Below are 14,700 nucleotides of genomic sequence, written 5' to 3'. Positions count from 1 at the left end.
GAAGGACAGAGTGTGATTTATATATATAGCCCTGGCCAGTGACAGCGAGGGTGGTAGGGATAGTAATTGTGTTATTCTCTGAGGTCTCTGGAAGCTTATGTCATGCTCGCTTTAATTGCTGTTTTCTGCGATTGTCTGGGATTGCCTCGGAGCTTGGTCAAACACAGGAGGGCAGACGGGGCATGTAATCCAGCCACTGGATGCCAAATTAACTAAGCAGCTGGAGGTCTGAGGTGTGGGCTCAGAGTTAGAGGAGGGGAGGTGTGGAAAGGAGGAGGAGAAGGAACAGTAACGGCATCAGGCAACTGAGGAACAGGGAGAGGGACACTGCAGTCACTTCAAGGGTTTCCTCTGTGTCTGAGCCCTTAGAGGGGTTCCCCGATTGTTTGCCCTTGAGCCAGGAGACAGGTTCCAATTACATTTTCTTTAAGGGTTGCTGTGGATGGTGTAGCCACATTTTTTCTACCTCTGTGGTTAGTTTGACTATGTCTCGGGCCCCAGTATATATGTTCTGTATACCACATAAATCACATATGCAACTGTATATAATCTCCACGAGGAAATCAAAATTTGTCACATAAAAAAATTTCTGCATTAGTATATTATACAGTGGCCTTTCTTATTTCTTATATCTGGAATACATACACAGAAGGTCATAAAAGCAGGTAATGTCACTGTGTTGAGGTGTTTTTTAAATTCTTTCAAAAGACCTCTATGCATTGGTTTCTCTGGGCAGATGCATTGCCTATTCTCTCCTAGGACTACAGGCTGCTTTGAGATACAGCAATTAGTCCTGATACTCTCACCATAGTTATATATTTCCTGTCATGATTCACATTAAGAATGGGTTTCTGTTCCAATTTGATTGTAGATTTCTATTAAAGAGAGAAATAGGCTTACTGTTTGGCTTTTGTTTTCCAGACCTTCACAGTCTCAGAGTATCGACATATAATAACTAAATGGGTTAGGCTGTTCTGTTTTATATGCCTTGAAAATTGCTAACAAGAGTAATTTCTCCAATAATTTGAATGGACATACATTGCACACCAACGTAGTTGTCTGACCCTTCCAGAACAACAGTGGCTTCTATCCATACACAGAAATACAGTATCACAGATAAAAAAAAAATAGGTTTATATTTGAGCAAAGATTAGATTCAGTCTTGCCCAACATGATCACCAAATTCCTGCATCCACTTACCTGTTGCTTTTCATGGGCAGAACAAATCTAGCAATTCAATATTTAATGGTCTTGAAGCTCCCCTGTTGAGGTGATCCATCTCTGTGTGCCACACACTCAAATTTTTGTGTGATTCGCACCTTACAGGTTCCTCAGATTTGCACTGTGAGAGTCTGAGACACTCTACAATGAGAGTTATTAGTGTCATGCTAGCATTGTTTTCTTCCAGCACCCCTGCAGCTATGTTTTATTGAAGTTCATTATCTCTACCTCACGGCCTACTAACGATCAGACTGTACCCCTTTGTGGTCAACCCTTCATCCTTGTTACATCACATAATAGTATGAGAATCTTTTCTAGCAAGGAACTTTGTCATGAAAATGTATATATTTTCCAAATGTTTTTTTTTTTCATAAAGAAAGAACTGTAAAAATGTTCTGAATAAACAGGACATTTTAGTGTTTTTTGTAGTGTCAGTGCTGTAGTCATTAACCATGGGAGGTTCATTGAGATGAGCACTGCATAGTCACGGTGACAACCGCTCCGATATCGAAATGGGGTTGGCGCCATGCGTGGGAGCAGTGGCAGAGTCACGTCTCTTTGCCCTCCTGCGAGGGTCGCAGCCCATGTCAGGTAGAATGCTAATGGCTTCCTGTGTGCTTTGGGACGGTAATTAGCTCTCATTAGCATGCTTGTCGTCCTGGCTCTGCTTGATTGAGACGGAGAAGGAGAGGTCCTGACCTTTTCAGCATTCCTCCACGTCCACTGCTCTCAGAATACAAAGGGAGCGTCTTTGACATTTTGATGGATTTTGTGTTCATTGTGACCATCACACGTGTCCTCAAGTTACCCAGGCTACCCAAGTATCTCCCTTGGCACAGTATTGGGGACATCCAATCTGATGACGTAGAAAGATTATGGTGTATTTATACACATGTATTATGTGCAGATGCTACTCTTTATAGTATAACCACATATACAGTTACATGATCTCATTTTATTGTAAATCACTGCCACATTCCTGGCTCTGGCTGGGACAGGATAGTGACTGTCAGTTTCATTCCCAGCCCTGTTCTCCTGTTCTTGCACACAGCAGTGGAGTGTTTTGATTTAGGGGGGAGTAGAGTCTTCTCCAGTGGGAGGTATTAGTGTTTTTCATCAGACTGCTTATTAATTGAGATTGCTTCTTTGAAATGTGAGCAGCCCCCATCCCTAGCCTTGGTTACTGGTTACACCCTTGTATATTCCTATAATATATATTTATTTTTTGAATATCACAATAAAACCATAACCTTACAATTGTAAGAATTCTGTACAATTAACAGTATGACACTGTAATATTGGTAACATTTAAATCCCACTAACCTTGATTGTCTCTATTTTGGAGTGCTGAAATTTAAATGACAAGGAAAATGGATGAGTAAATATCAGTGTGATTATCTCTACTAGGAGGGCACTGCCTCTGATAACTCTCATTGTATTATAGAGAGAGGTGTTCTATGCTCTCGGTTTGCCCCTCAACAAGAAGGCTAATGCAAACTGCATGACATTTATCCTTTTAAAGTTGCTCTGAGACTACAAAGGCTTTGCTTTAATTACTGGTGTTGCATAGAAAGATTACTGAGAGTCCGGGCACCAGCCATGACGCCCACCCACTGAGTTCATCCATTTGCAGTTCTCACATCCTCTCTCAGTCTGCATGAGAAAACACAAATGGAGGTACACAGCAGATAACCCAATTCATTAAGCCTTCTTCACACAGTTCCCAAATATGGTTGCCAGTCTACCTTTCCGCTCATAAAACAGTCACTTTCACACACAGTCTGGGCACACACAGGTGTTACAACTGCAATCTCGAAGCAGAATCTATAAATTCCAATGTCTAAGGCAGAAAGGGTTGTCAGGTAGCCCTGTTTGCACAGAGTATTCAGTCTTTCGGCTTTTCACGGAATTATCTGTGAAGTTCATGATGAGGATAAAAATAGTTTTAAAACAAGAGACTGATCGGAGGAAACAGCAAGTCAAAGAACTGATCATCAGTTCTATGAATGTTGAGAAGGAAGACCTGGCAACTCTCTGCGGTCCGGCAAGGGTCTGACAAATTTCGGCCCATACTTCAGACCTCAGGCTCTCCTGATGGATGCCCAGCTGTGCCCTAACGGCGCTGGGGTATTGATTGGTGCTTGGCCACCCACTCCTTCCCTGTGCTCTCCATTAGCCATCATTCACTAAAGAAGCCTGAGCGTAATTAATTGGCAGGAGCCGCCGGGAGCTGGCGTTTGCGTTAGCCCCTCTCAAGGAACTGGGTTGTCAAGAGCCATTCCCACAGGCTAATGTGTTCCATTACATCTGTCTGCTGCAGGACTTCTCCGGGCTCACAAACAACCTGGTATATTTGCTGTGCTCTGCGGCAATCTCAGCCAATGCAATTGATCCCACTGTCTGATGTTTTTTTGTGAGACAGCGGTGGAAAACAAGCATTTCACGTGACTATTCCTGAGCTTATTTTGAGATTTTGAGTAGAAGTATCACTGTCATTATCTGTGTTATTCTGCCGGTGTACTTATGGTTGACTTATGAGTGTTTCCAATTCACCACTTACAGTCACTATTCACAACATTACAATCAAAGTCTTACATTTCTGGAAGACATTGGCTGCCCCCAAATGTACACTGCTTCCTTCACCAGAAATGCATCTCCATAGATGAGGTCTATTTTTCATTGCAAATAAATTCTTTATCTTTTTAAATCATGTATCGCATACCTTCAATCTGATGACTGATCTGATGGCTAAAATGACTGTTTTATTAAACCTAGTAATTGACCAAAATAGTGCCTTATGAAAAGATTTATCAATCTACTTCAGTCAATAGGGCTTGTCCAAAACATAATTGAATGCAATAATATGCACAATCATACATTAGATATGGATATGTAATGTATCACAAATATCAGTTCTCACTTCAGTCATGCTTTGATTACTTCTTGATTACATTACTTCTTGATTACATAATATCAATAATAAATATAGTCATATCTAACGGTGAGCAGTTCTTTTGTTCTTCAGTTAAACTGCCTGAATTTTTACCTCAACTGCTGCCTGTTTATGGATTGGACCACCATACATTGTTCTCATCGTTGGATGTGTAGCTCCCTATGACTTGGGATGACTTCCTAACAATGATGCTTCAATTCTACAAAATACTGTTTTATAGCCACTGCTAGATTGATTACTTTAATTAAAATTATGACCATAGAAAACAAAATAATGCAGTTATGTCTGCAAATACAATAAATGCAACAAATATGTTAAACAATACCAGCACTCACTGGGGCAATAGTTATAATTACATTCCTCGTAAAATCTGATCTAACCAAACCAATCTATATGAATGAAAGGATCCAGACAGACTTGTAATTGGGTGTTACAATTCACTCGAAATGTGGTTGGCTTTTCTTTAACTCTGAATAGAGCAGTTAGAGATTGCAGTGTATTATTTGACTCAGATCTCTCTCTGGTATCAAATATAAAATCAAAAATGCAAAACATATCCATGCCTTTGCCTCCTCACATCTGCACTATTACAATGTCTTACTGTCTGGCAGCCCATACCATATTTTGCCCACTCCAATTAGTCCAGATTTCTGGTGAAAGGATTTTCTTTAAATAAAATAATTGACCACATATCACCTGTCGCAGCCTCTCTTCACTGCCTTCCCATTAAATACTGAGAGGACTTCAAATTTCTGCTCCCTACCTTCAAAGCACTGAATGGGCTAGTGCTATCATACTTGAGCAAGCTCATTATTCCATGTAATTGCACAAGACCTTTATGGTTTCTGAAAGCTGATATCTGCCTGTCCCCAAAATGTCTGAAGTTAGAAGGAGGGGGAGGGCTCCTGGCTGCTGGGGCCCCAAATTGATGGAATTGCCTCATCATGCGTGGAGATCATCTCATCCCTTCAGCTGTTAATAACTGATAGTGCTATTTTTGCAGTTTTGCCTTCTCTTAAGTGAGTTTTTATTATCTACCAAAACAGACTAAGCTGATTAGTCTTAAAGTTTATTTTTGATTGCTACAAGAGGACTGAAGGGAAATGTTTTTCCTCCTTAACATTTTGGGGTTTTTTGTAGTTTGTTTGTGTAACACTTTATTGTATGTGACTGTAAGGTGTTCCGTTAGGATACCTCTGCCTATGTAATACTATCAATTCAAGTCAATATGAAGGGCTCTAACACAGCTGGATGTTCTCAGTCAACTCTAAAGACACAATGGCAGGGTCACGCTGGGAAATGTATGGAATTGTACACTGGACGGCTTGCTGTCTAAACTGTTGAATATGGACGATTGTGTATAATCAATTAGATACTAATTCATTCTGATCTTTGTCATGTGTGGAAAATAGGCATGCACTGTATATAAATAATGGCTCTTTTTCAGAAAGAAATATTATATCCAGCATAACCAACATTAGACTGTGTCACTTACACTAATGTGAATTTAAAAGCTGCGAACGAAGTAACTCAAGATCACTTATATTCAGCCAAGGTCAAAAGTTCATTAGAATATAATGTAACTACTGAGCAGTATTTTCATCATGCAATAGCTGCTTTCATGTTATTTTTCATTTTTTTGTACAACACAGCAAGTGGAATGGTCAGTAGAACACATATTAGCACATATATGTCCTCAGGCATAACCACTTTCTGAGAGAGGCTATTTCTGGGCATGTGCTTGATGTAGTCATTAAAACTTCTTTAATTGTACAATCTGTTTTTGAACACAGAAAGCTAAAGGCTGCTGCGTACGTAATTGTGACATCAAGTTCTCTTCCCTTGGTGTAGGCGGGGTGGGGGTTGGGCTAACCAATAACCTCGTCTGGGGTCGATCAGCCCACAGCTCCATTTGACTGTGCAGCACTCCAGAGTCCCCAGCTCTAATATAATGAGAAACATGAGCAGGAGTACCTCCAGTTGCAAAGTGATGCCACACCTCTTCATTCACTCAGCTGCACTATGCTGCCACACCTACAATATATCAACCTATCACACTCCACTTCCACGCTTACATCACCCAACCATCCTGCTTTCATTCTGCATTCACCTAACTGCAGTGCGATGCTCCGCCCACTTATTTTATCAATTTACATTTTCCTTCCACCCTCACTCCATTCATTTAGCCACACTGCATTGCTATGCCTGTATTGATTCATGCACTCACATTGCACTGCCGTGCCCGCTACTTTAGTTATCCTGCATTGCTGAGCCCGTTTTGCTTCACCCAAGTACACTATATGACTCCACCCACTGCACAAAATAATCATTTGAGATCACAACATCATCTGCATCAACCACCAAAGCATGGGACCATCAAAATACACCAGATACCTGATTTTTTAAAAAATTTGATAGAGTAGGAAGTCTGAAGTTCTTTATACTGAAACACAGTTTCTGAAATAATTTAAAACATTGAAAATGCAAAAGGTCATTATATACCGTTACAATGTATAGAAAATACATATGATCCAAAAAAGTATTTTATTTAAAAGAGACTTTAAAGGGACAAATGATGCTTGGGAAATACTCCATTTGTGTCTTTCTAAATCCATCCTCTAAATTAAAAATTACTTTTAGCCTTCGTTAACATTTAATTGGAGAAATTAATTACCAATTAGGGATGCTATTAGCTTGGAAATTACAATTTGCATCTTTAATTCCAATCTTCAATATGTCGCATGATATCAAAACCAAAAAATTTTTCTCATCAGTTTTTACAATCAAAGCACATTTCTGTCATCTCAGAATATGATAATGTTCTATAAGTACTTATACATTCAGAGTTTTTATTTCTGCAGACCTGGAGACGGGTGGGCTAGCTGCCGTAGATTGGACTGAGGTCACCCTCGGGCAGCAGATTCCTTTCCATATGACCCCGGTTGCCATGGCAATCAAGGAACAACCTGCCTGATTTAGAGTTTGCAGCTGATCTTCTCCGGGTCCTCTGGGCCATGATTTGCATTTATGTGATAGACTCACCCCTAACTGGCAGACACCCAGCGTGTCCTCCCACCTTCTCTCCACTGGAGACCTTTTGGAACGAAAAAAGCCTGACCTTCCTAATCCAGAGAGCATTACATCAGCGGAAGACATTTCTTTAATCTTTTTTTTTTCAGCTCCACTTGCCCCTGTCACAAATGACAACAGTTGTCTAACATCTCAAATGTGCTTCTGTGAGGGAATGTGATGGCAGCCTTGGCCTTCCTCTGACTCCCGCTCTGACTCTCGCGCAAAGATTGGACCCTCTCTGATGGTAAAGCGAGGGACACTCTGGGCTCAGTGATATTGTTATCCTCCTACACTTGAGCCCTGTCTGAATCAGCAGGCAAGATAGGCACCTCTGGGTGTCAGGGACATGACAGTGTGCTGCCCTCTGCGTGAGTACACTCACTCATCGCTCATTCTCCGGTCTGACACTCATTTGCCCAGGGCTCCACTAGAAAGGAAGAATGTATCACCAAGGGACCGATGACAGGAAATTTCCGGAGAGACAACTTCACACTATATTCACTAAACTGTCACTTTCGTGGTGCTCTGCCTAATGAGTGCAGCCCTGTTCTGTGTTTCTGTGTATCCTTTTAATGGTCTTTATTTTTACCCTGATGCCATTATTTGTTCTCCTCTGTTTTTGTCATTTCTGTTTCAGTGTACACACACATGTTGGGAGTACGCTACAGCATGTGGACACAAAGGTGTTGAAGAAGACAAAACAATGCCATCACCAACTCTCAAAAGTAGTGAGAGTACAGGTTGTGTGAAAACACATCTTCTGGGATACTGCTCATATATCCTTAAGCTGGGCATTTGTTATGGTGTTGTTTGTAGAGGATACAAAATTATGTGTGCATGAGAAGGAGTTCCCCTGTATGACTGGTAAAGTTCTGAGCTTGATGTCTGGGTCTGTTTAGTTTTGTGTGTGTGGGGGGATTCTTTTTACAAACTGAATAAAGACAAAAACATTATATTACATTGGCGTGGCTGGCAGAAATAATTTTAGGCTGTTTGTCTGACAGCATTCGTATAGTACATGAAACTAAGACTTAAAATATGCCAGCCCAGCAGAATATGGCACCAGTCACAAATTGTGATATTTATCGTTGGCACAAATCTACCTGTAGGCCAGACCCCATTGCACTGTGCTTTCACTTTATGGGAGGGGACAGTTTTGGGGATCTTTGGGATCTCTATTTTAAGAAGGAGAGTAAAACTAGAGCAGAAACTGTGAGGTAGAGCAAGAGCAAGTTGGACGGTGGAAAAAAAGACCTCCACGTAAAAAATAACATTGACTTAGAAAGGCACCATAAATTTAAAACATTATGTCTATTGCCCTCTCCCTTTCAAGGAATCAACTGTTTTATATAAAAACATTGTCCTCAGCAGAACTCAGATTATATCCCTTCCAGACATTTTATATGGTATATAGTATCCTTGTGAATGCTTTTTGTATTATGTAATAAAATAGCTACCCTTTTTGTGTACTTTACATGATGATATTCAGTATATTTTAAATTATAAGTATATTTTATATGATAACAATATTGTTAACTGTCTGTTGTATATTTTCTTATAGGATATATTTTTATACATAAAACCTGTGACACTGTCACACGTTTTTTGATTATTTATTTTTTTTAAGTGTCATCAGGAGGTTTCCCTTGTGTCAGGGACCATCCTGACAGAGTGGTCACAGGGGCTTGTCTCTAGATGAGCTGAAATTGTCAAATGTCAGAAGAAGATCCAAAATATAGAAGCTCTAAATGGCTCAGTCATTTACTGCTCCCAACACAGGCTGAGCCCCACAACCCAAGACCTTGTATATTTCAGTCTAGGCTGTATTATTGGCCAACAATGACCAGGAGTCCACAGAGGTGGTAACTGGCTCCATTCTGGAAGGGTGGGGTCCATTGACCAGGGTCTCCTCATTGCACTGCTGAATGGCAACCTCTAATGACCTGTCAGAAGCCTATGAGTTTCTCAGATGACATCAATGAAGGATATGTCTATCATCTGTTTGGCATTCATTGTGAGAAGTGCAGGGCAAAAAACAGCCTTTAGCTTCATGCAGTAATATCAGAGGATTGCAACTGCGGAGGATGTTACTGTGAGGCGAGCTTAATGTGGTCAACTGCTGATTTTTAAAGGGTGAAAAAGCATAAAGGAAAAAAAAATGCATAAGCCTCCTCTCGTTTTCAGGACTCACCAGCTAGTGAAATATTCCATGATTGTAAAGTCTTTTCCACAAGATGCAGAGAGGAGGAGCAGTCACAGTAAGCACCCAGCAGCACCTCACAGTGAGACACTTGAACAGGAGCTGCCTCTCGCACCACAGTGAAATGACTCCTCCTGTCATCCAAGCAGAAGTTGCTTCAAGTGCCACCTCAGTACAACAGCGAGAAATGCTTTCTAGAAAACAAGGTGCCCCTTAAGTGGTGACAGGGAAATGTCAGTGAGTTACAACAAGTAAAAAAATTGCAAGAACCTAATATACAGGTGTTTACAGCACCCCAGAAGGACACAAGCCTCCTTGGGTCCCTTTTTTGAAAGATGTGGCTATTCGGTTTCCGTGTGAGGAAGAAATATGAACTGTTTCTTGATGTGTCTTGATATGTCTGTGGCTAATTACAGTTAGACTTGTAGTCCTACCATAGGCATAATCAAATGCCTGTCAGCTGTTGTCACAATGGAGACCAGGCTCTTGATGTGGTATAAATAGATGGTTTGTTATTATGTATTTGTCAATATTTTGAAATCCTGGTCCTGGAGTTATCCCTATGTATGCTGGTTTTTCTACCACATAACCTCTTACATGGGTTTGGCCAAGCTTTCAGCTGAATACGGATCTGTATTTGACATGGTCATTGAATGTGTGTTTGAGTTAATATAAAGAATAAATTTAAGGTACTTAGGTACTTTATTTCTTCTGCATATTCTTTTAAATATGTGGCCTGCATAAAAATCATACAAATTAGAGGTGACCTCGATTATCATTAATTTTCCAAATCCTTTAGAATAGGGCTCACAAAAATACCTAACTGTCCAACTAATTTATCTTAACTGCAGCAAAAAGGTGGTGAAAGAGCATCCTTGTTTTACACAAACATATGCCCAACAACACATTTATTAATGGACCTAGAGCAGACAACCCTTCCAAGATTTTGAATACATATCAGCCTTAACAAATGAACTGGATGGCTCTAATTCAATAACTAGCATTTTTCCAGGCAAAAAGGAAAAGTCAAAATATATTTTAATTTAGTCATTCTTTTTTTTTCTTATTCATTCATCTTGAAAAACACCATTGAATATCTTCGACAATACTGCTATCTGCTGGATGTGATTAAGAATAGCATATAGTTCATTAAATTTTCAACTTAATTGGAAATTTTCACATGAAGTCGTGATGATTATTGGCTTAGTAAAACTTGATAGTTGATAAAATGTGATATTTGGATAGTCAGACTAGGTTTAACATCTATATTTGAATAATTATGCTTTGTATTGATAAAACTGATATGATAAAATAGCATCAAAACCTACAGTGCTAAAAGCATTTTTCAGAACATGCATATATGTATATTTGTAGGTATGTAATTTGGTATACGACTAATATTAATTGGGGTTCTGTTTGTTTTTCATTGGGGGACACATAGAGCTCTATGAAACGTTTTTCGGAATTACGAGCTCTCTGGAACAATAGCTCCCCCTGGTGTATAAAGCTGTGAACCAGCCTGTTACTGTTTAACTAAAGTAACTAAAGTAACGTCCAAAAAGGTGTAATAAACAGAAATTGATGGGGCAGTAAAATTAAACTAGATACAAGAACATAAAAGTAGTGTCCTCAGGAACTTCAGGAACTATGTATGATGCATATATAGGAAAGGCATCAGTAAAATGAATGAATGTCCTGTAGGTTGAAACAAAGCAATATGCCTGTATGTTTCAATCAGCACTAAAACATACTCAACCATATTCCCGCCTCTCACAATGACACAGTGTCATTCTGGTCTGCCCACACACACTTCAAAGATTCCATTGTAACAACACAGAGAGTGGGTGTCATAGACAGCATAAAGGTTCATTGTGCTGTACTGTATTTAACGTACATAAGACCAATAACAAGATATTCTCTACAATGGAGATTTATCTTTCGTATGTACAATCTTTTTATAATGCCTTTTGTTTTCCTCCTGTGATGCTTGATTTTTCAGTAAGTTCAAAACGTTACAGTTTCACATGCTGTCCTTACCACACCAATGCAATGCCTCTGTGTAGATATTGTGAAGAGAAGAAGCTGAGAAAATAAAATCTGGAATGAATCTTAAAGGAGTTCTTGTTGCCTTGGTTACCAATGGAAAATGCTTTTTCTGTTAGTGGAAAGAAAACATCTATCACATTATATAGTCAATTACAATTACATTGCATAAAGAAAAAAATATTAATAACTAAACTATTAAGCGCTGAAATGGTCCAACAGCCTGTAAGTGAGGGTGGGGTACCCAAAAAGTCAAACTGGGTGAAAAGTCTTGTTGGAATTTGTAGGCTTATTATCAAAAAACATAAAGGCTGAGGTCTTATGGTCACTTCCTTCCTTGTTTGTCTCTGAGCTACAGTCGTCAGTGTGGGTGAAGAGATAGGTTTATAGTTACAATCCCAGGCTGACAGAAACATGACTTCACACTGAGTGCTCGAGCAAAGATAACTGTCATCACAAAGCTACATTAAAGAACACAAGTTGAAACAAATGCTCTGAGCACTCTGCTTGCTGGCTTGAATAGCACAGCATAATATTACAGTATTTCTCATTATGAGCCTGAAGTGTCAGTGTAGTTTCGTGGTGCAGTGACGTATCGAACATGTACACGCTTGTTGGAACATAGCATGCATTATTGAATATACCCTGTTGTTCCCACAAAGGTGGAATGTGCAAATGGTGTCAAGAATTGGAGCTATTGTAACTGGAGATGAGTAATCACTGAGGTACGAGCCGTGAGACTCAGGACATGAGGAGGAGATCATGGGTTCTGTTTCACACTGCGAGTGAGGACTACGAAAGTGCCAGACCGATTGGCTGATCGAATGACTAGCTCAATGAATTGATAATGCACTGCTCTGCAAAACTTTGCATCTTTGTGTGAGGCTTGCTGTGTTACTAGCACACTGTTTTCCTGGAACTCAGTTTTTCACTCCTAGCTTTTGGTGGTGCAGTTTCTGCTCCTTGGCCCACTTCCATGCAGTTATTGCTGCCCTTACAACATTACAAAATTCTACAATCTATCTGTCCTCCTCCAGAACTGGTCTTGTGAATCCCTCATATCTGGTCCAGCCTGCCCTCCACACCTAGTGCTGTCTAATCCTGGACCTGATGTCTGAAGTATCTGTGTTCCAACCTGTTGTACTGCTGTTCAGATTTAATTTGAACATTTGTGTTGTTTGTGAACATTTCTGTTCTTTCCCAAACTTGATCTGTGTACAGTACTGTGTGCATGTAAAAATCTCTACTTAGGGATACTGGACACCTGGCTATGAAGCTTTGGACAAGCATTGGACGGTGCTGTATATCCTGCCATGAGCAGGATGCTGTTGCTTTTTGACGTCATTGGCCACTGCTAGACCCTAGCTCCATTTTGACCCTGACAACATATACTCGACATGACTTCAATCACTGTGTGATTGTTGAATATTGTACTAATGAGCACTCCATTAGCCAAGAATGCTTCGGCACATCATCTATCAAGCCCATAAATAGCCTATATAACTACGTTGCGCTCCCCTGACCACACAAAAATGGTTTGTCCCTGCACTATCAGCTACGTCTTGCGTAAAATACGCGCTCTTACGTCACCGTGGGAGTACTCAATCAGGAGAAATGAACCTACATCAGCACAATCCTCCCAGCGCTCCTGTAAGTGTCAAATTAAAAAAAATAACCTTTTACGTTTTGATTTGCAAGCATTGTTTAATGAAAAAGTTTAGTGAATGTCAGTGTGTGTTTTCTCTTTGAAAGATGCAAACTGTAAAGGCTGCAATGTTTTATGCCCGCACACCCAGTTTCATTAGTGTTGGCTAAGCTAGCTAGCTCCTTCGCTATCTACAAATGACACTCCAGCCATGGGTTTAGGCAGTGTAACGTTATTCAACCTGTCTGTCTCCGAAGTGCTACATAGTATGACAAAACAGAGTGATGTAAGCTAGTAAACTTGCCAGCACGATGCTTCGTCGTTTTTTTACTGAGACCTTTCATATTAGCCAACCGTCTAGCTAACCAGGTACCTGTCTGTCTTATCAATTTTGTGGCCTCAGTTAGCCAAATTCGTACCGATGCTGCTGCTAGCCTTCTCTTGCATTAGGTGCGCCAATTGGTCTCACGTCTGTCATTCTGCACTTTTGTGCAGAATAAAAGTCAGTAGTTGGAGTGTGTTAGAAAACCAGCTGTACTAACCATTTAGTTCTTCTAGCCAGTTCAGTCACCCAGCTGTTGCCATAAATATAAGTAAGTTCACATTAGCTAGTCTAGCTAAGTTAGCAGGACCATAGCTGGTGAGAGAAATTCTCGATGGTGACACATTAACTGGCTGACATATCAACTGGGATTGCTGTCCACTGGAATGTGATTTTTTTGGACATTACTAGCTACTTTGTTAGACTTGCTCTCTTAATTTGTCGTAGCTAAGCTTATGGGTGTTACTTTAGCTGTCATTCTAGCTAGCTAACTAAATGGCTAGACTAACGTTAGGTACACTAACGTTACCAACTTGGAATCAGTAGAAAATGATTGTGAACGATTGTCCTACGTTATATTAACAATCGCAAGCGTTTAAAGGCTGTCTGTCTACTTCACACAAAGTGTTTCACAGATGTCAAACGGTTAATGTGTAGCTAGTAACTTCTGGAAAAGGATATTCATGACATGTTGGATGAGTGTGCATGATGTCACCTATTCTAAAAGACTGATAAGAAGTCACCTGTTAGTCTGCATGAATTAGAAATAACAATGGACACGATACGTCAATGCATGTCCCTTTTGCAAGCCACATTTCGCCGATTCAACGTCACTTTTAGTCTCGGACCTCGGAGCTAACTCGATCATGTTTAGCCAGCTAGCCTGACTAACCAGCGACATGTGCCGCCTTGGTAGCTAAATATTATAACAGTTAACTTTATCGTTGCCATGATTATATTGAGACTTGTCCTCTGAAAGTTCGGTTGCTTGCTCTCCACTTTCAGCTGGCTAATGGATCGGGTCAGCTAACTGGTTAGTCTTACCACCTAATTTTGTAGTATTTGAGAAAAATAATACTTTAGGGTGGACCCACCACAAAACGGCGCACGATGTAGGTCACTGAGCTAACGTTAGCTATAGTATGCTTTCTATAAGGTTATACCTCAAGCCAGGCTTCTTAATACAGAAAGCCAGCTAGCTAAAGATAGTTACCATAACAGTGAACAGTTTAGTCGCAGGCCAT

Source organism: Megalops cyprinoides, chromosome 7, assembly GCF_013368585.1.
Source record: "Megalops cyprinoides isolate fMegCyp1 chromosome 7, fMegCyp1.pri, whole genome shotgun sequence".
NCBI lineage: Eukaryota > Metazoa > Chordata > Actinopteri > Elopiformes > Megalopidae > Megalops > Megalops cyprinoides.
This window is presented reverse-complemented; position numbering follows the sequence as displayed.